The 16,414-nt window shown below is 38.8% G+C and overlaps 1 protein-coding gene across 2 annotated transcripts in view; it reads left to right on the top strand.

Annotated features, from left to right (window-relative positions):
• The window catches only part of LOC124110828, a 110,091-nt gene that overhangs the window by 39,761 nt on the left and 53,916 nt on the right, over positions 1–16,414 (top strand). Inside the window, exon 1 of one of the 2 annotated variants that reach the window (XM_046470269.2) lies at positions 4,585–4,929. The exons of the other annotated variant lie outside the window; for it this stretch is intronic. The gene's annotated coding sequence lies outside the window, so the exon portion shown is untranslated. Of the gene's footprint in view, positions 1–4,584; positions 4,930–16,414 lie in introns of those variants that run through there. 2 annotated transcript variants of the gene reach the window in all.

Consider the following 16,414-nt stretch of genomic DNA (forward strand, 5'->3'; position numbering starts at 1 on the left):
GGTGGAGGAACAGAGTTGTACAATGTGGGAGGTGGAGGAACAGAGTTGTACAATGTGGGAGGTGCAGGGAACAGAGTTGTACAATGTGGGAGGTGGAGGAACAGAGTTGTACAATGTGGGAGGTGCAGGGAACAGAGTTGTACAATGTGGGAGGTGGAGGAACAGAGTTGTACAATGTGGGAGGTGGAGGGAACAGAGTTGTACAATGTGGGAGGTGGAGGAACAGAGTTGTACAATGTGGGAGGTGGAGGAACAGAGTTGTACAATGTGGGAGGTAGAGGAACAGAGTTGTACAATGTGGGAGGTGGAGGGAACAGAGTTGTACAATGTGGGAGGTGGAGGAACAGAGTTGTACAATGTGGGAGGTGGAGGAACAGAGTTGTACAATGTGGAGGGAACAGAGTTGTACAATGTGGAGGGAACAGAGTTGTACAATGTGGGAGGTGCAGGGAACAGAGTCGACAATGTGGGATGTGGAGGGAACAGAATTGTACAGTGTGGGAGGTGGAGGAACAGAGTTGTACAATGTGGGAGGTGCAGGGAACAGAGTTGTACAATGTGGGATGTGGAGGGAACAGAATTGTACAGTGTGGGAGGTGGAGGAACAGAGTTGTACAATGTGGGAGGTGCAGGGAACAGAGTTGTACAATGTGGGATGTGGAGGGAACAGAGTTGTACAATGTGGGGATGTGGAGGAACAGAGTTGTACAATGTGGGGATGTGGAGGAACAGAGTTGTACAATGTGGGAGATGGAGGAACATAGTTGTACAATGTGGGAGGTGCAGGGAACAGAGTTGTACAATGTGGGAGGTGCAGGGAACAGAGTTGTACAATGTGGGAGTTGGAAGGAACAGAGTTGTACAATGTGGGAGGTGGAAGGAACAGAGTTGTACAATGTGGGAGGTGGAAGGAACAGAGTTGTACAATGTGGGAGGTGGAGGGAACAGAGTTGTACAATGTGGGAGGTGGAAGGAACAGAGTTGTACAATGTGGGAGGTAGAGGGAACAGAATATACCTCCATTGTAACTCATCTTTATAAGTGCCCCTACAAAGACCAAAGAGTTACGTGACGGTCCATATTGTCTTATGTAAATTACATATTTTTTCCATAAAACAGCAGTGAACAAAGGGTATGTAATTGCTGTACAACTGTTAAAAAGGCTGCTTGATGTCTCAAAACAAATTCAACTCTTTGTGGATTGTAGTAAAAAGCGCTCCCCCTTTGTCAATTTTCTAAGCCCCCAGTGTGTTTATTACAGGTAATACAGTAGTCTGCACATGTTTACAAAGTGTAGCTTAATGTGCTAAGTCCATAAGGACTTGTGTACAGGAAGCGCACAGATAGATACTATAGTAAATGGGTTGTTGATAAAATACACCAAGATAAGAGAAGGATTACCTGCTGAGGCAAGTGCCAGAAAATGGATAGAAGGATAGTGTAAGAATCCCCCAATGAGATGTAGGAGCACTAGCACTGGACTATGATGAATGAAGAGTATGAACATGGACTTTCTCTTCAATGTGATGGGCAAGACCAGCATTAGTTCAGACACTCCGTTATCGCATGCTATTTTCCTCACGCCAAGCTATATATATGTTTTCAAATCACATGTACCGGTATCTGCCCAATTACATTGGAGTGTGACGGACTGGAATCTTTCACACCTGAGGATAGAGAGAGAGAGATTATTTTTTGCTTTTGTTTAGAAACATTTGGTCTATGTTTCAGTGGTATGTTTATCGTTATCGAAACGGATGCGTTTGATCAAGAATGATGGTGAATGTTGGTTGTCTTGTTTGATGGGTTAACGATAGAAGCTGGTCTGCACAAAAAGTTTTTAAATAAGATGGATATTTGGAAATGTGTGGTTTGCATTCTATTTTGCTTGGAACGTTTATTTTTATTTATATGTTTGATGTAAACTTTGCCATATAGATGTAAGGTAATCATTATTTATTAGTTGTATTTAAAATTTGTTGTATCTTTATAACATATGGTTGTATTTAGCATGTGTTTGTGTGCATATGTTTCCCACAGATCAATGTGCATGTATGGTTTAAGTGTCAAGTTAGATAACACTTAGGGCTGGGATGAGTCCAAATTTACAACCAGGGTACCCACCCCCTATTACCCGACCCAATCTGGGTACCCACTGTAGGTCTCAAGAGTTGGGTACATAGTGTCTGATTGGGAATTGCTTTACCAGAGCCCTACCAAATGCTATGTACATACGCATATAAAATATAAGTATGAAAGTCAGAAAGAATTCATGCATAGTCAGAAAGAAATGCAAACATAAACAACTTTTATTGTTATTATATATTTATCAACAATATATCATGTGACTAAGATGGGTCTGGGAAGTCCTGTGGGTACCCGGGGCCTACTTAGGACCTACCCGACCCGAGTACCTGAGTTACTGCTCAGCCCTAGTAACACTACTGATAGACGACTTATGCAGCACGACTCAACACCAGGTAGGGTTGGTTCCAAGCCCCGATGTTATTATGCTTGTCAATAGATCAGTTTGTATTACAATTGCTTCTCAGCTCATTGGGGCGTATGAAAGTGACCTTTCAGTAATCAACAAATTGATTTACATGAAATGCTGTTTCAGTACTGATGTATGTATCGATCTGAAGGTGTTTCAGTATTAATAGAGAGGTATTTGTCAGCACTGTTATCACAGATTTTGCCCACTGTTGGGATTCTGGTTTAGAATATGCCCCAAACTATCTATCCTTGACATACGAGGTGATTAGGTGGATTGGAGGGTCCCACTCGGTGACTTGGTTAATTGTGTGTCATCATACTGCCTGGGACGCTGCTGATTATATCAATCATTGGTTTGTCTGGTACAGACTAGATTATTGACAGGCCACCATCATATAGGCATTATGCAACAGAGAATAACATCTCAAGATCTTGATTTTGTTCAGTTGGACCAAATGAGAGTTAGCATTGAATAAATCAGATTGATGAGAATTGAATTATCTGTTCAAGTGATCTTGAATGAACTTATAGTATGTATTATTGCAATACCAAATAAAAGTCCCCATACCGATCTGTGTATAGACTCATGTTCAATGTTCAGACTGTTGATAATGTTGAATGGTATTTACAGTGTCAATGTCAGATAAGCAACACACGTTTTAGTAACTCTCCATTGCCTAAGGTCCCATTAGTCACTGTGCAGAGTCGCCTCCCTTAGAAGGCTGGTTCTTGTGGATTCGAAATTCCAGATTCTACCCTTTAATATCCTTTTTCTGTCAACACTGTACTCCCATTCATTGGTTTCGATGACATACGGAATGTCCACAACCTGGTCGCTTGGGCTATCCCACACCTGAGGCTGTCACATTAACTGAAACACGTACTGATGACACATACATTAACTGCAGCAGTACACTTGATGCATTCCGTTCCCCATGAGAATCAGGTTGTTACTTATAGCCAACGAATACAACCTTGATGACTCAGTGTATTTTATCTCCATTCTATTATGATAAATACTTCAACCCATTAACATCATAGCTTTGTTTTCATCCACGTCAAATGACACGATGCTGAAAGTAGATTTCCATTCAAATCATATTGTCCTTTTATTGTCCTTTAAATAGCGGTGGTAGAAAAAGTAGCGTCACTACACAACTGGCCTTGTTGTCTATAGTCTCAGTTAAAACTTGGAACTTGGTCTGTGTTAACAGTTAAAAACATATCTTTTCCAGGTAAACACTCATTTATACAGTCTTATCACAGTAGAATATAGACACACTGGATGATTGAGGTCAGTAATGTAAATGTTGAGAATCATTAGCAAAAGGTAAATTTCACACATACAATATGGAATGTCATTAAAACAATCTGTAATAGTTTTGCAATCTGTATATTTGGTATCACTGATGAATGAAGAAATATGTGGAATGTGATGAGCACAAAAGCCAGACTGTGAGATGTAGTGAGGCGGATAGCATCCTGAAATACTCCTACGCTACGTGGCAGCTAATTGGACTTCAAAAAGAAAAAAATCAATAATCCAGGCAACTGTTTAAATTAGGAAGAACTTCAAATGTCACATGTGTATGATATCTTACTGATATTGATGTAGAAAAAATTCAAAATACTGAAAGCTTTAGAAACTAAAACTCATCTTCAATGGCTAAAATTTATTTTAAGCCCTAAATATAAAGAAGTTATTTTCATGTAGTTACTGAAATAAAAGATGGAAATATTTTTGCATCCAGCTCAAAACATTTGACAGAAATATTGGAGTGCAGGTTTGTTTGCTGTCATCCTGGGACACAGAAGGTTACATATCTGGTAAATGTGTTACCCGGCCATTACAAGTATCTAATTTGTCATGACAGTGGCGTGCAAATAACACATACAATTTTGGAGAATAAGATCCACAAAAGCTGCTACCAAAATAGATTCCTTCAACAGGTAGAAATGCTTCTCTCTGGAAGGTAGGCAAAATGTCTTAGCTGATGCAAGCAAGAGGATTGTGTTTCCAAGGTATACATGAGGATATTTTTGGCCCCATGCTGAACATTGCATGAGGGGAGATTTCTCTTGCTGTCTATTTTTCGCAATCCTTTGCTCCTTTCCAGTAACCATCACAGCAAGCACTAGAAACATGTGCTGGTAATTGGATGCCAAGTAATAGTCTGTGGGAGATTCGACTGCATCTTTATCACAACAAATTGTAGGTCTCTGTGGACAGTTTTGACTTGGCTGTGCAGCTGGTTGTCACTGGAGTGGTAACTGGTGAGGAAGGAGAGGAGAGCTGAGACAAAGACTGTGGTGCTTGGTGGTGGTGGTTGTGTTTCATGCAGGAATTACTTGGTGCTTGTGGATTAAGTACCACTGTATCTGGGAACATGCCAGCTCTCACCTTATCAATGGAACACCGGGCAGAGGAGACTTGTAAGTAGGGATTCTTAACAAGAGAATTCTTCCATCTTGTTCGTGAGCAGGTTTTGGCAGTGGTATTCCTTGGAGGATCATTGGATCATTGGGTAACGTGTGCTGTGTGACAGGTGACTGTTGTATGTGTATATTATTTTAAGAGATGATTGTGTGACCTTAATGCTATTGATTCCTATGAAATTAATAACGAATAATATCAGTTCATGTTTTACTATAACAAACACTTGTGACTGTGAGTGCATGGGTAATAGGGTATGGAACCCGTTTATTAGTTCAAGTTGGATATACAGATATTTTCAATTTGTTTCATCATCAATTGAAGGCCTAAATATAGCTTCAAGTTTGACATTGTATCTATTTCTGTTTCTGGCATGTACTTGTGAGATTCCAGGAGGATGGTTTGTTAGTTATCACCTCCTGTTTTGCTCTCTGGGCATCACTAGTGATTGGGTGGCCGCTATAGACAAGAGGGAGGGATTTTTGGATTGTTGACCTTCTGAGAAGACTTTTTGTGTAACGGTGTACCCAAAAGGCTGTGATTCCTGCTCACTGCTCACTGCTCACTATCAACCATGTGACTTCCTGTCTGCGTACAAGTTGCTATAAAGATATTGTGGAAGATGTACTGAGGACACCCCATACTACACAAAGTTCAAAACTTCATAAATATTTCAATAATGAATTTTAATTATGTTTTTAGAGGAAATCAATCATATAATTTTACACTTGATTTCAAACACAAAACAAATGTTGCTGTTAACATATTGAGATGTTTACTCTGACATGATACGTCTCTTTGTGAACACCTCTGAGGACACCTACATAGGAGGTCAGGTTAGGTCAGGTCAGGTCAACTTTCTAGTCAGCCAATCAGCATCGAGGCTTCCAATTCTCTGTATGAGTGAGCAAAGCGTTCATACATGCACATCTGATTTTCTGTATTTCAAAGATGAATATGATCACGAAGTTCTAAATGAAAAAGTAGAAAACTGCTATAATATTCTTATTGATATTTTATAAATGTTGCTGTTTCTGAGCGTGATGGCATTTACACTCAATAGGGTGTACTATTGGGGACATATTTGTATTTCAATTTCCAAAATGAGGTGGTAAAGAAATGAAGCTGTATCGTACCAGAAAGCTAACATCTGCTTGGCTCAAGGACACCATCCTTCATTTAGTTGAGTGAGTTTGCTGGTGGTTCACCTGACATGACCTTCACTGGAGATGCCATCAGAGTGTAACATAGAGAGGTATCCTACAGTAAAACATAGGAAATAAGAGGCATTCACACTGCTGTTGAAACTGTTGATGCAAACAAGTCGCTTCTATAGATGACTGATGACAATATTATGTGACTACAGGCCCATACTTCAATTTATGTCTTGATATTATGTTTTGTTCAGCTTGTTTTAAGGTAATCCTACCCAACCCTATCACTCATTCTTCAACTTAAACTCACTTGAGCTAGTCACTTGGCCAATACACTCAGTGATGAAGTTAACTATTCAATACTGCTGCTGTTGTGCCAGGCACATGAACATCAGTGATACTCTGCCCACATGCTCATGGGCTTTCTTTCCCCCATGTTGTGATGTAACCCCGCAGTCTGCAATATTCCAGCTATATAACAGCCTGTAGACAATCAAATATACTACTAAAAATTGTTGAGGACCACCCCAGTCTTTCCTGTAACTATGGTTAAGCTATCATGGCATGACTCAGGTGGTCCTAAAATTTTTTTGAGTAGTATATATGATGGGCAAACCAGTGGTCAATAGCATGAGCAAGAATTGTAGCAAGATGATACAGGTTGTCGCACATTGTCCTCCCAGTCCCCTGTTTACCTGTATCGGGGACCTATCCTGCTCCATCATTCCCACAGGTTATTCCTAATAACTACTGGCGCCATGAGGGATTGACCATTTGATAGAATTGCAAAAAGAAGAAGAAATTGTCTGTCACAAAAAATACATTATTTCAGGCTCACAGTTTTATATAAAAAAATATCTGGTTTGAAAAATGTAGTGTAAAATAGCTGTCAGTCAAGTACTGCTTTCATAACAACATAAGTAGACATTCAAGAGTTGTTGGGTAGCCTTGTAGAAGGCTCAGGTTTGATTCCCCACACTGGTAAAATGAGTGAAGCACATTTCTTGTGATATTGCTTGAACATTCCTTAAATTCCTTAAAATGATACTCACTATAGCTGGTTCTGGATTTTTTTGATGTCTGACATTTAAGAAAGAGTCAGTTTGAAAGTGTATTGCCATATCTCTAGCCATTGACTGTAGTCGGTGTCATCACTGATGAAGTATTGACCACATGCGGACCCTGCTTTATATTCTGTAACCCCGTGATTTATTGAGCCAACAGATCAAGGGAATGTGTGATTATAAAGACTTGATCATCTCCATGATGGACAAGACTTTCCGGTGAAGTCTGGCCACCGATACGCAGCAAATGAACACTGCAGAATGAAAATGGCTTCCTGCAAAGTGCACGATCAATACTGAACAAGACCTATTTTAGAACGATTACAGCAAAACCACTATCTCAAGATGATTATACTCCATCAGGGCTGGTAGACTAGGAAGAAGGGCCTTGATAGAGGATTTCTGCAAATTCGCAATCTGAAGATGTTTATCCACCATCAGGGCTGGTAGACTGGGAAGAAGGGCCTTAATTGAGGATTGTGCAAAGCCATTAGCTTTCTCAAGATGTTTATTCTCTCTTAGGGCTGGAGGGAAGGAAGAAATGTTTCCATTAGGTATATCTTCAAATCACAATCTGTAGTTGTTAATCCCCCATCAGGGCTCAGTAGGCTAGGATGAAGGCTTGATGGGGCTTTTCAGCAAACCACAATCTTGGGTTTATTCTCTGTCAGGGCTGGTAGACAAGAAAGAAGGGTTTGATTAGGGATTTCAGCAATCCGAAATCCCAAAAGTGTCTAGTAATAGCTATGTAATGAAGGCAAGATCTTGATGAGATGTTTTAAGCTGGGTAACTTGTTATTAAAACCAGATAATCTCTCTGAATCAATGACCTAATAATACTTGAATGATCCATAACCATCTTGATTGAGTACAAGTAAGGACTGATAATGGTCCTTGAGTGTTGGTCGAATGATCATAAACTGACTGCTCTTGATAACACTTCACGTTGTGATGTTGGTGTCTAACTTATAGCTGTAAATGACTCATTAATGACAGTCAGTTATTGTGAGGCACATATTTGTCATCCACAAAGTATTATTTAACCATTATGTTCCCCCCCAAACAGATCATGTTCATTGGACAATAATATTCTTGAAAACAACTGCTTATGATGTACAACTTTCCGAAATATAGGACTTGCTTGAATAGGATCATAATCCTCATTTAGGGCTGTTGATTAAGAAAGACGATGTTAGTGATGGATATCCATCATGTCATGCAGCTGTAGGACATGGAGCAGTGCAGGTCAGATATTGAGTAGCATCTGGGTTTTGTTGGATGGTCATTCGTTGAAGGTAGTGAGTGAATGTTGTTTTATGGGCCAGGTTAACCAGTGGTTGATAGCTCGAGCAATGGGCCACTCCATAAGGTGTGATGGCGGGCCGTCAGCCAAGTCACACATTGTACCCTTTTGCTGGTCCATTATACTTACCTAACTTTGTCACTGTAGTAGGAATATCAAGTGTATTGCATCAGGAATTATGACTTCTGTTTGATTGGCATTCTTGGAGAGTAATAAGAAAACGTACAACTTAATGAACTCATTCCTGCTGGAGAACGGTGTAAGAATTCACATCGAAACATCGCTAATGCAATAAACCAGAAGTTGCTGTCTATAAAGTTGTACATTTTCTTAACTATTATATCAGTTTAACTATTATATCAGTTCAATACAAGTCATGCGTTATATGTGGTTCATCCAAAGACAAAGTATATTAATGTGAAACATTACTTCTTTTCTCTGCACTAGTTCAATTCTAGACTTGTACATCATACTATAAATATCTTTTTGCAATAAGTAAATCAAGCATATTCCAGTTTATAGATATATCCCTTGTACTAGTGAGATTTGAAATGAAAGTCTTAAATTCATATCTAAAGGGGTAGTGGCAGGCAAAAGATGTGGTATAATACTTAAAACTTAAAAATATCTGGCACTGACGCCATAAAGACAGAACTACAATATAGAATTTATTCTTAGAAAGTATAGGAAAACAAGTAGCATAGTGCCTGTGTTGATTATTCAACCCCACCCATGCCTTGATGAGAATAAGGTAATATTGATTAGCTGATGTGTCTTTATGTCATTTATTACAAACCAGTGGTAGAAGCTCTTCTTAGTGGTATAGGAGCTGGATCCTGAAGCAGATGTAGCATACAAGCACCTGGAATGAAAACACACGACTCAGCGAGAGCAATTCTATTTTTGGCAATGGATTTTTCCCCGTGAGTATACTGTTGAAGCGCACTAGATGGCAGTCTGTCCCACAGTATGCATCATGTAGGTATTTGGACCTGACTTTGGCTGCAGGTGTTGGAAACATTTTCTGGATGAAATGCTAAAGGCTGAAACATTCGGAATTCATATCTCACAGAAATGTTTTGGGTTTTGAACAAACATTTATTATTTCTCAAAAGCAAAAGAATAGTGGTGATTTTTGTCATGTTAATGCAGTAACTTGAATAACTGAAATTAAGTTTCAAATTTATTTTGTATAAAGGATAAGGAGATAAGGATTATTCAAATTTGCTCGAACTGTAATGAAAATTGGTATATTATAGACTCATGTGTATTTCATTTTTGGATATATGTTGTACTTCTAAATTTTCTCAAAATGCATTTTCTCCCACTGTAAACATCATTTACTCCATCCACAACACAGACGTTGACCAATGAAGCTGAACCTTCACATGCTTGTTCCAACAAATGATGACCTCTAAATTTGTTCAAGAGGTTCGAATCTAATTTTCGGAATAGCTCATTAGCTTTAGCACCGTTATCACAAATGTACTGATATCCCAGACCTAGTCTTCAGTCCCATAGTCCTGGTTTCTTCAAGGAAAGCCATGTTGGCACACTGAATATATACATCTCTGTGCATACTGATAGCCCTAAAGGGTGTGGGGTACCCAAAAATACCTGTCTATTAATCTGTCAAGTCAAGTGTACTGTGTCTATCGTGGATAGTTACATATTTCATATTTATTAATACTTTTGTCCTGGGTATTCATGCAGAAATTGTTTGAATTGCAAGCTGACAGCAAGTTTTGTCAAGTGGCTGTTTTCGTTTACATTTTAAACTTTTAACTGCATAACCCTGTGAGCTTCAGTGCAATTTTTACATATTCTGGGAAGGAAGTATATCACTGCTCTTTATTGATAGACAATTTTCTGTACGCAAGATTTTATTCTTAAATGTATAAGATGAAAAGTCAATGACCTTTTGCTACACATATGATAACCATCTTTATTTCCTAGATCTTGTAATTAAATCAATAAACATAACACTTTGCAGACAGATTTCATCACCACCACCAGATGTGTGTTAAAATATTAACTAAACATATTTGCTATGTATATTTTCAGTTTTATGTGCAATAGGTTATAAAAACATGATGACAGGTTACTTGGTGCATTACAATGTTATCAGATGTGAGGTAGGTAAATACAGAGTATATAACCATATCTTGTCTGTAGTATGGCACACACTGTTCCCGGAAGGGGGAAGCTATATCTACACATAATAACAACATTGCTGCAGACCGGTTTCTTCAAGGGAAGCCATGTTGGCAAGCTGAATACATCTCCATGTATACTGATAGCTGTTCTGATGAGGCGGAGGAGCTATAGTAGAGATATACTGTTGTTTTTAATCAGACAAGAAGAGATAACTCCAGGGGTGTTCTTTCAAGGCATGGAGATATGAAACATTATCTCCCTACAATGGCTGCATACAAATAAGAACCAGCTGAGTTGGCACGATTTAAAAACTTGTTATTTTGAAGTCATTTCACTTGGCGGGATTTAAAAATTTGTTATTTTGAAGTCATCTTCCTGGGATTTAAAAACTTGTTATTTTGAAGTCAACTTCCGGTGACTTAAAAACTTGTTATTTTGAAGTCATCTTACTTGGTGGGAATAAAACACTTGCTATTTTGAAGTCATTTTACTTGGTGGGATTTAACAAACCTGCTATTTTGCTTTTTCCAAATTTTTAGACACTTGCTATTTTGAAACCATTTTAATCAAGGGTTTGGGCATCTTTAATGAAATATTTTCATTCAAACAAACTTATAAGATGTGTTTCAGATAATTGATTATGTAACAAACAGAGTGTGGTATCTTGACACTACTGATTGCATCAGGATTACTTTTAGGGATTCTAGTTTATGGTCCTTGGATTGTCAGCACCCTGCCTGTGCTTGTGTGTTTCACTAAAGTGATAAACACCCAGGACCTCCATCACTTCAGGTCCCCCCCTCCCCCCCTCACACACACACACATAAATCAATTACTTTTCCAAGAGATGTAAATTTCAACTCACTCACTTATTTAGATATCAGATATCAGGTGCTTCACTATATGTATGGAAGCAGAATAGTTACATCTTCATATACAGGCCACTGCAATATCACTGGAATATTGCTAACTGGTGTTAAACAACATTCAACAGTTCAACATAATGCGATCACCCTACAAATATATACTACCCTTAAGAAGTTTAAGAACATATGATTTTTTTACATGCCATGACAGATTAACTATGTTAACTCTTTCATCACTGGCTACCCCAGAGTTATGTCCCTTGAAACCCTGCAGTCCCTGACACTGACAAGGCCTGTACACTGGCCTCCCTGGCAGTATTATTGGAAAATCACACTATCATTTTTGATGCACTTTTTCTACCAGAAACTTGCTTTTAATATACATTGATCATATACCATTGTAAAGAGGATTAAGTATACTTTAATATTCTTTGTTGTTATTGTCTCTAACCTTTGTTATTTTCTAATTACAGGTGTTTACAAGTGAAATAAAACTTGAAAACACTGAACAAATGAAAACAGACAATGAATTTTGGCTCAAATTGTATTAAAAATCACAAAAATAAATCACAGATACAAGGTAAACATAACACAGTGGTCTTGTCATCTTGGACGGCACAGGTAATCCCAGGTGTTACAGGTAAATTCTCTTCATGCACATCTGTAAACAAATAAACAAGTTTACAACTCTTGGTACTGACTTTGTTTTCTATACTGATGTCACATATTACTTATGATATACTTACAGCCTCGTAGGTAAACTCGTTAACACAGGTAAACTTGTTAACGCAGGTAAACTCGTTAACACAGGTAAAAACACAAATATTTGATTTATTTTGTTCTTTTTCAGGATTTGAAACAAAAATTAAGTATTTAAGTTTTTAAAAAGTAATTTATCACATTACCTGAACATTGAACCACAGCTACCATAAGAATGACATCACAGGGAAGATATCACAGATTGATCTGAAGAGGGAAAGATTGTAAAAGGACGGAAAGGTCGTAAATTCAAGTTCTGCAAATATACAAGTTGTGATAACATATTTACAATACACTGCTATTTACAATTGCATAATAAATTAAATTAGTACTTTATTAAATCAATTAATAAATAAATAATGATTACAGTTACTAAAATTTAAATTAAGATGTAAAAAACAAGAAAACAAACATGAATATGGAAATAAATTTTATTCAAATTGAGCGAAATATAAGGACATACGACAAACCGTCAAACTACAATTCGGATTGCGATCAGAAAAATAAATTTTTAAAAAAAGAAACAGATAGTCATGCCACTCACCTTTGTTGTTGTTGTGATCGCTCGTTCACGTGTAGGCTGCATTCTCATTCGTCGCACTGATAATCTGTTCAAACACAGAATCATTGTAAAACAGTTGGAAAAGATCAATAGCACAACTCTTCACTCACCGTGTCAATATATATTATTGAGTCCGGTTGCCTCTTCAAAATCCCTCATGTTTCCACTGTCGTGTGTCCCTCTGCCACTCCCATTCTTGAAAGTTGGCGGGGGGGGGGGACACCTCGTCGAAACCGTCAAAATCTTCCCCAAAATCTTCGCGAAATTCCCTCTCCCCTTCGCGTAAATTATTCAATTCAAACACATTATTATTCCCGATAGAGTCGTTGTTAATCGTCTGATCGCTATCCGAATCGTAGTTGGCCGCCATTACGCTTGATTTACGATACATGCGAGAAAAATACCTGTCGCGAAAACAGGTGACATATCCGCGATTTTCGCGCCAAAAAGACGGGGAAATTCCATCGAATGACGTGTCAATACGTGTAGATCTCGTTTCCATATTTAGAACGAGATTACACACGAGAAAGGAAGTAGAAAGAGCGATTTTGTAAACATGCTCGCGCCGCCCGATTTATCGGGCAGCCGTGTGTGGGGCTTGGACAGTAGCCGCCCGATTTTTCGGGCAGCCGGGTTCCGGGCAGTCGGGGCGAAAGGGTTAACTATTGTCACATGAAAAATAATCGGGTGTTTTTAGGTTAAGTTTAGTCATATGAAAATAATCAGGTGTTCTAAGGTTAACTATAGTCATATGAAAATAATCGGGTGTTTTTAGGTTAACTGTAGTCATATGAAAATAATTGAGTGTTCTCAGGTTAACTATAGTCATGTAAGTGAGTATGGTTTTACGCCACTTTTAGCAATATTCCTGAAATATCTCGGCAGGGGACACCAGAAATGAGCTTCACACATTGTACCCATGTAGGGAATCGAACCCGGGTCTTCAGTGTGACAAGCAAATGCTTTAACCACAAGGCTACCCTACTGCCCCTAGTCATATGAAAATAATCGGATGTTCTAAGGTTAACTATAGTCATATGAAAATAATCAGGTGTTCTCAGGTTAACTATAGTCATACGAAAATAATCAGGTGTTCTTAGGTTAACTATAGTCATATGAAAATAATCAGGTGTTCTAAGGTTAACTATAGTCATATGAAAATAATCAGGTGATCTAAGGTTAAGTAGTCATGTGAAAAGATTGGGTTTCTTTTGAGAATAAACATAATGTCACATGTTCAACAGTACCAACCCTGTCATGAAGGATACTCTTTTGAAACATTTGAAACATTGAAACAAACAATGTACATGTTACAATCATGTTTCCAATGCTACATTCAAACCTGTTTAGAACTACAAGGGCACCTGCAGCCCTTTCAGAAAGTAAAGAATGCCTGTGTACCATGCTGGTTTAAATGAGGTCTTTGGAAGCGACAGTTGACAGGTGATGAGGCGTCACCTCCTACTCCTCCTCCTCCTCCTCCTCCTCCTCCTCCCAGTGTGACATCAGCAGCAATCACTGACCTGTCTGCTGGTACTGTCATTACACCTAATGTTAAAAATCAATACGCCTGAGTTTTACATTACATTGGAGCCAAATGGAAAGAGCATGGTCCTCTGTGGCGTAAATTAACTCCAGCTCCATGTGCACACAACTACATCATCTGAACATACCTCGATCATGTAGGCTACCTTATTTCACCTTAAGAGGGGAGTTCAGGTTTCATTATGTTTTCTATAGACTTTCCACTTTGATCTTGGAATGTTGGTCAGTTTGGTGCCGTTCTATTTGATGTAAACCAAGACATAATTGTTAATACATAGACACACTGCACTTTGTTGCTGCTGCTTGATGGCAGATTGCAATGGAGTATGTTTTTGTGTCATGTTTGTATCAGCCTTACAGATGTCTGTGACATCATGTTTCAAAGAGTTTGAGGAACGTATTGCTCCGAGCATGAAGTCACACTTCTCCTGTGTATCCTTTTCCCTTCTGTTGTCTGTGCCTGGATCTGCTGATCAGGTCAATTCAAATATCAGAGAATAATCAGGCACTATCTGCTGAGACAGACTTCTCTGGGCGTTAAAGGCCAAATAATGATGACAGTTTTATTTATAGACCACTGCAAAATAGTGCTGATATCATCAGGAGTTTAAGTCTCCACCGCCACATAAGTTGCAATGAGGAAGGAGTTATGAAAACTCCCTTGTCAAGGTCACAGCATGGGATAGCATCCTGCATCATGTTGACAAGCAATGTCATATTTAGTAAATTCCTCTGAATGCCTATCGTAAAATGTCCCGACTGGAGAAACCTTGATTGAAAAGCAATTCACAAATATGCTCACTTTCCTCCTACATTACTGAATACGTCTTACCCTTAATGCACCAGTAATCTGCAAGACAGTTTATTACAGGGTGGAAAAGTTAACTGAAAGGAATATACGCTCTAAAGTACTGTACTTTTGAAAAAATAAAAATGGATAATTTTCCCAATATAACAGTATAGAAAAATATTAAAATATTCATTATGAACGAAGAGACCATTAATTTCACTGTCTGATATGATTGATACTCCTTCAGCAGCTTAGAGATAGACCTGTCACAGTAACAGATTGACAAGGACCTTTCAACCAATCAGCCTGAAGTGCCACTTCATACAAACATACCGTTCTTACAGCGCTGGTCCCTGGGGAGATATATCATTTAATACACCATGGTATGAGCAATATACAGTCCAGGGCCCCATTCCATAGAGCAATCGTAGTGCTAGGACTATCATAAGTCTAGGTTCTAGGATGGGAGTTACAATCACCAAAGTGCTGAGACTGCTTTGTGGAACAGGCCCCTGGTGTTGTAACTTTACTGTAAAAGGAAAAGGCCCCTGGTGACTTTACTGTTATAGGAACAGCCCCCTGGTGTCATGACTTTACTGTTATAGGAACAGGCCCCTGGTGTTATAACTCTACTGTTATAGGAATAGGCCCCTGGTGTTATAACTTTACTGTTATAGGAAAAGGCCCCTGGTGACTTTACTGGTATAGGAACAGGCCCCTGGTGTCATGACTTTACTGTTATAGGAACAGGCCCCTGGTGTTATAACTCTACTGTTATAGGAATAGGCCCCTGGTGTCATAACTTTACTGTTATAAGAACAGGCCCCTGGTGTTAAGACCTTCATGGTATAGGAACAGGCCCCTGGTGTTATAACTTTCATGGTATAGGAACAGGCCCCTGGTGTTATAATTTTACTGGTATAGGAACAGGCCCCTGGTGTCATAACTTTATTGGTATAGGAATAGGCCCCTGGTGTTATAACTTTACTGTTATAGGAATAGGCCCCTGGTGTTATAACTTTATTGGTATAGGAATAGGCCTCTGGTGTTATAACTTTACTGTTATAGGAACAGGCCCCTGGTGTCATAACTTTACTGTTATAGGAATAGGCCCCTGGTGTTATAACTTTACTGGTATAGGAACAGGCCCCTGGTGTTATAACTTTACTGGTATAGGAACAGGCCCCTGGTGTTATAACTTTACTGGTATAGGAACAGGCCCCTGGTGTCATAACTTTACTGTTATAGGAATAGGCCCCTGGTGTTATAACTTTACTGGTATAG

The sequence above is a fragment of the Haliotis rufescens genome, unplaced genomic scaffold (assembly GCF_023055435.1).
Source record: "Haliotis rufescens isolate VD_foot unplaced genomic scaffold, xgHalRufe1.0.p SCAF_5, whole genome shotgun sequence".
Taxonomy (NCBI): Eukaryota; Metazoa; Mollusca; class Gastropoda; order Lepetellida; family Haliotidae; genus Haliotis; species Haliotis rufescens.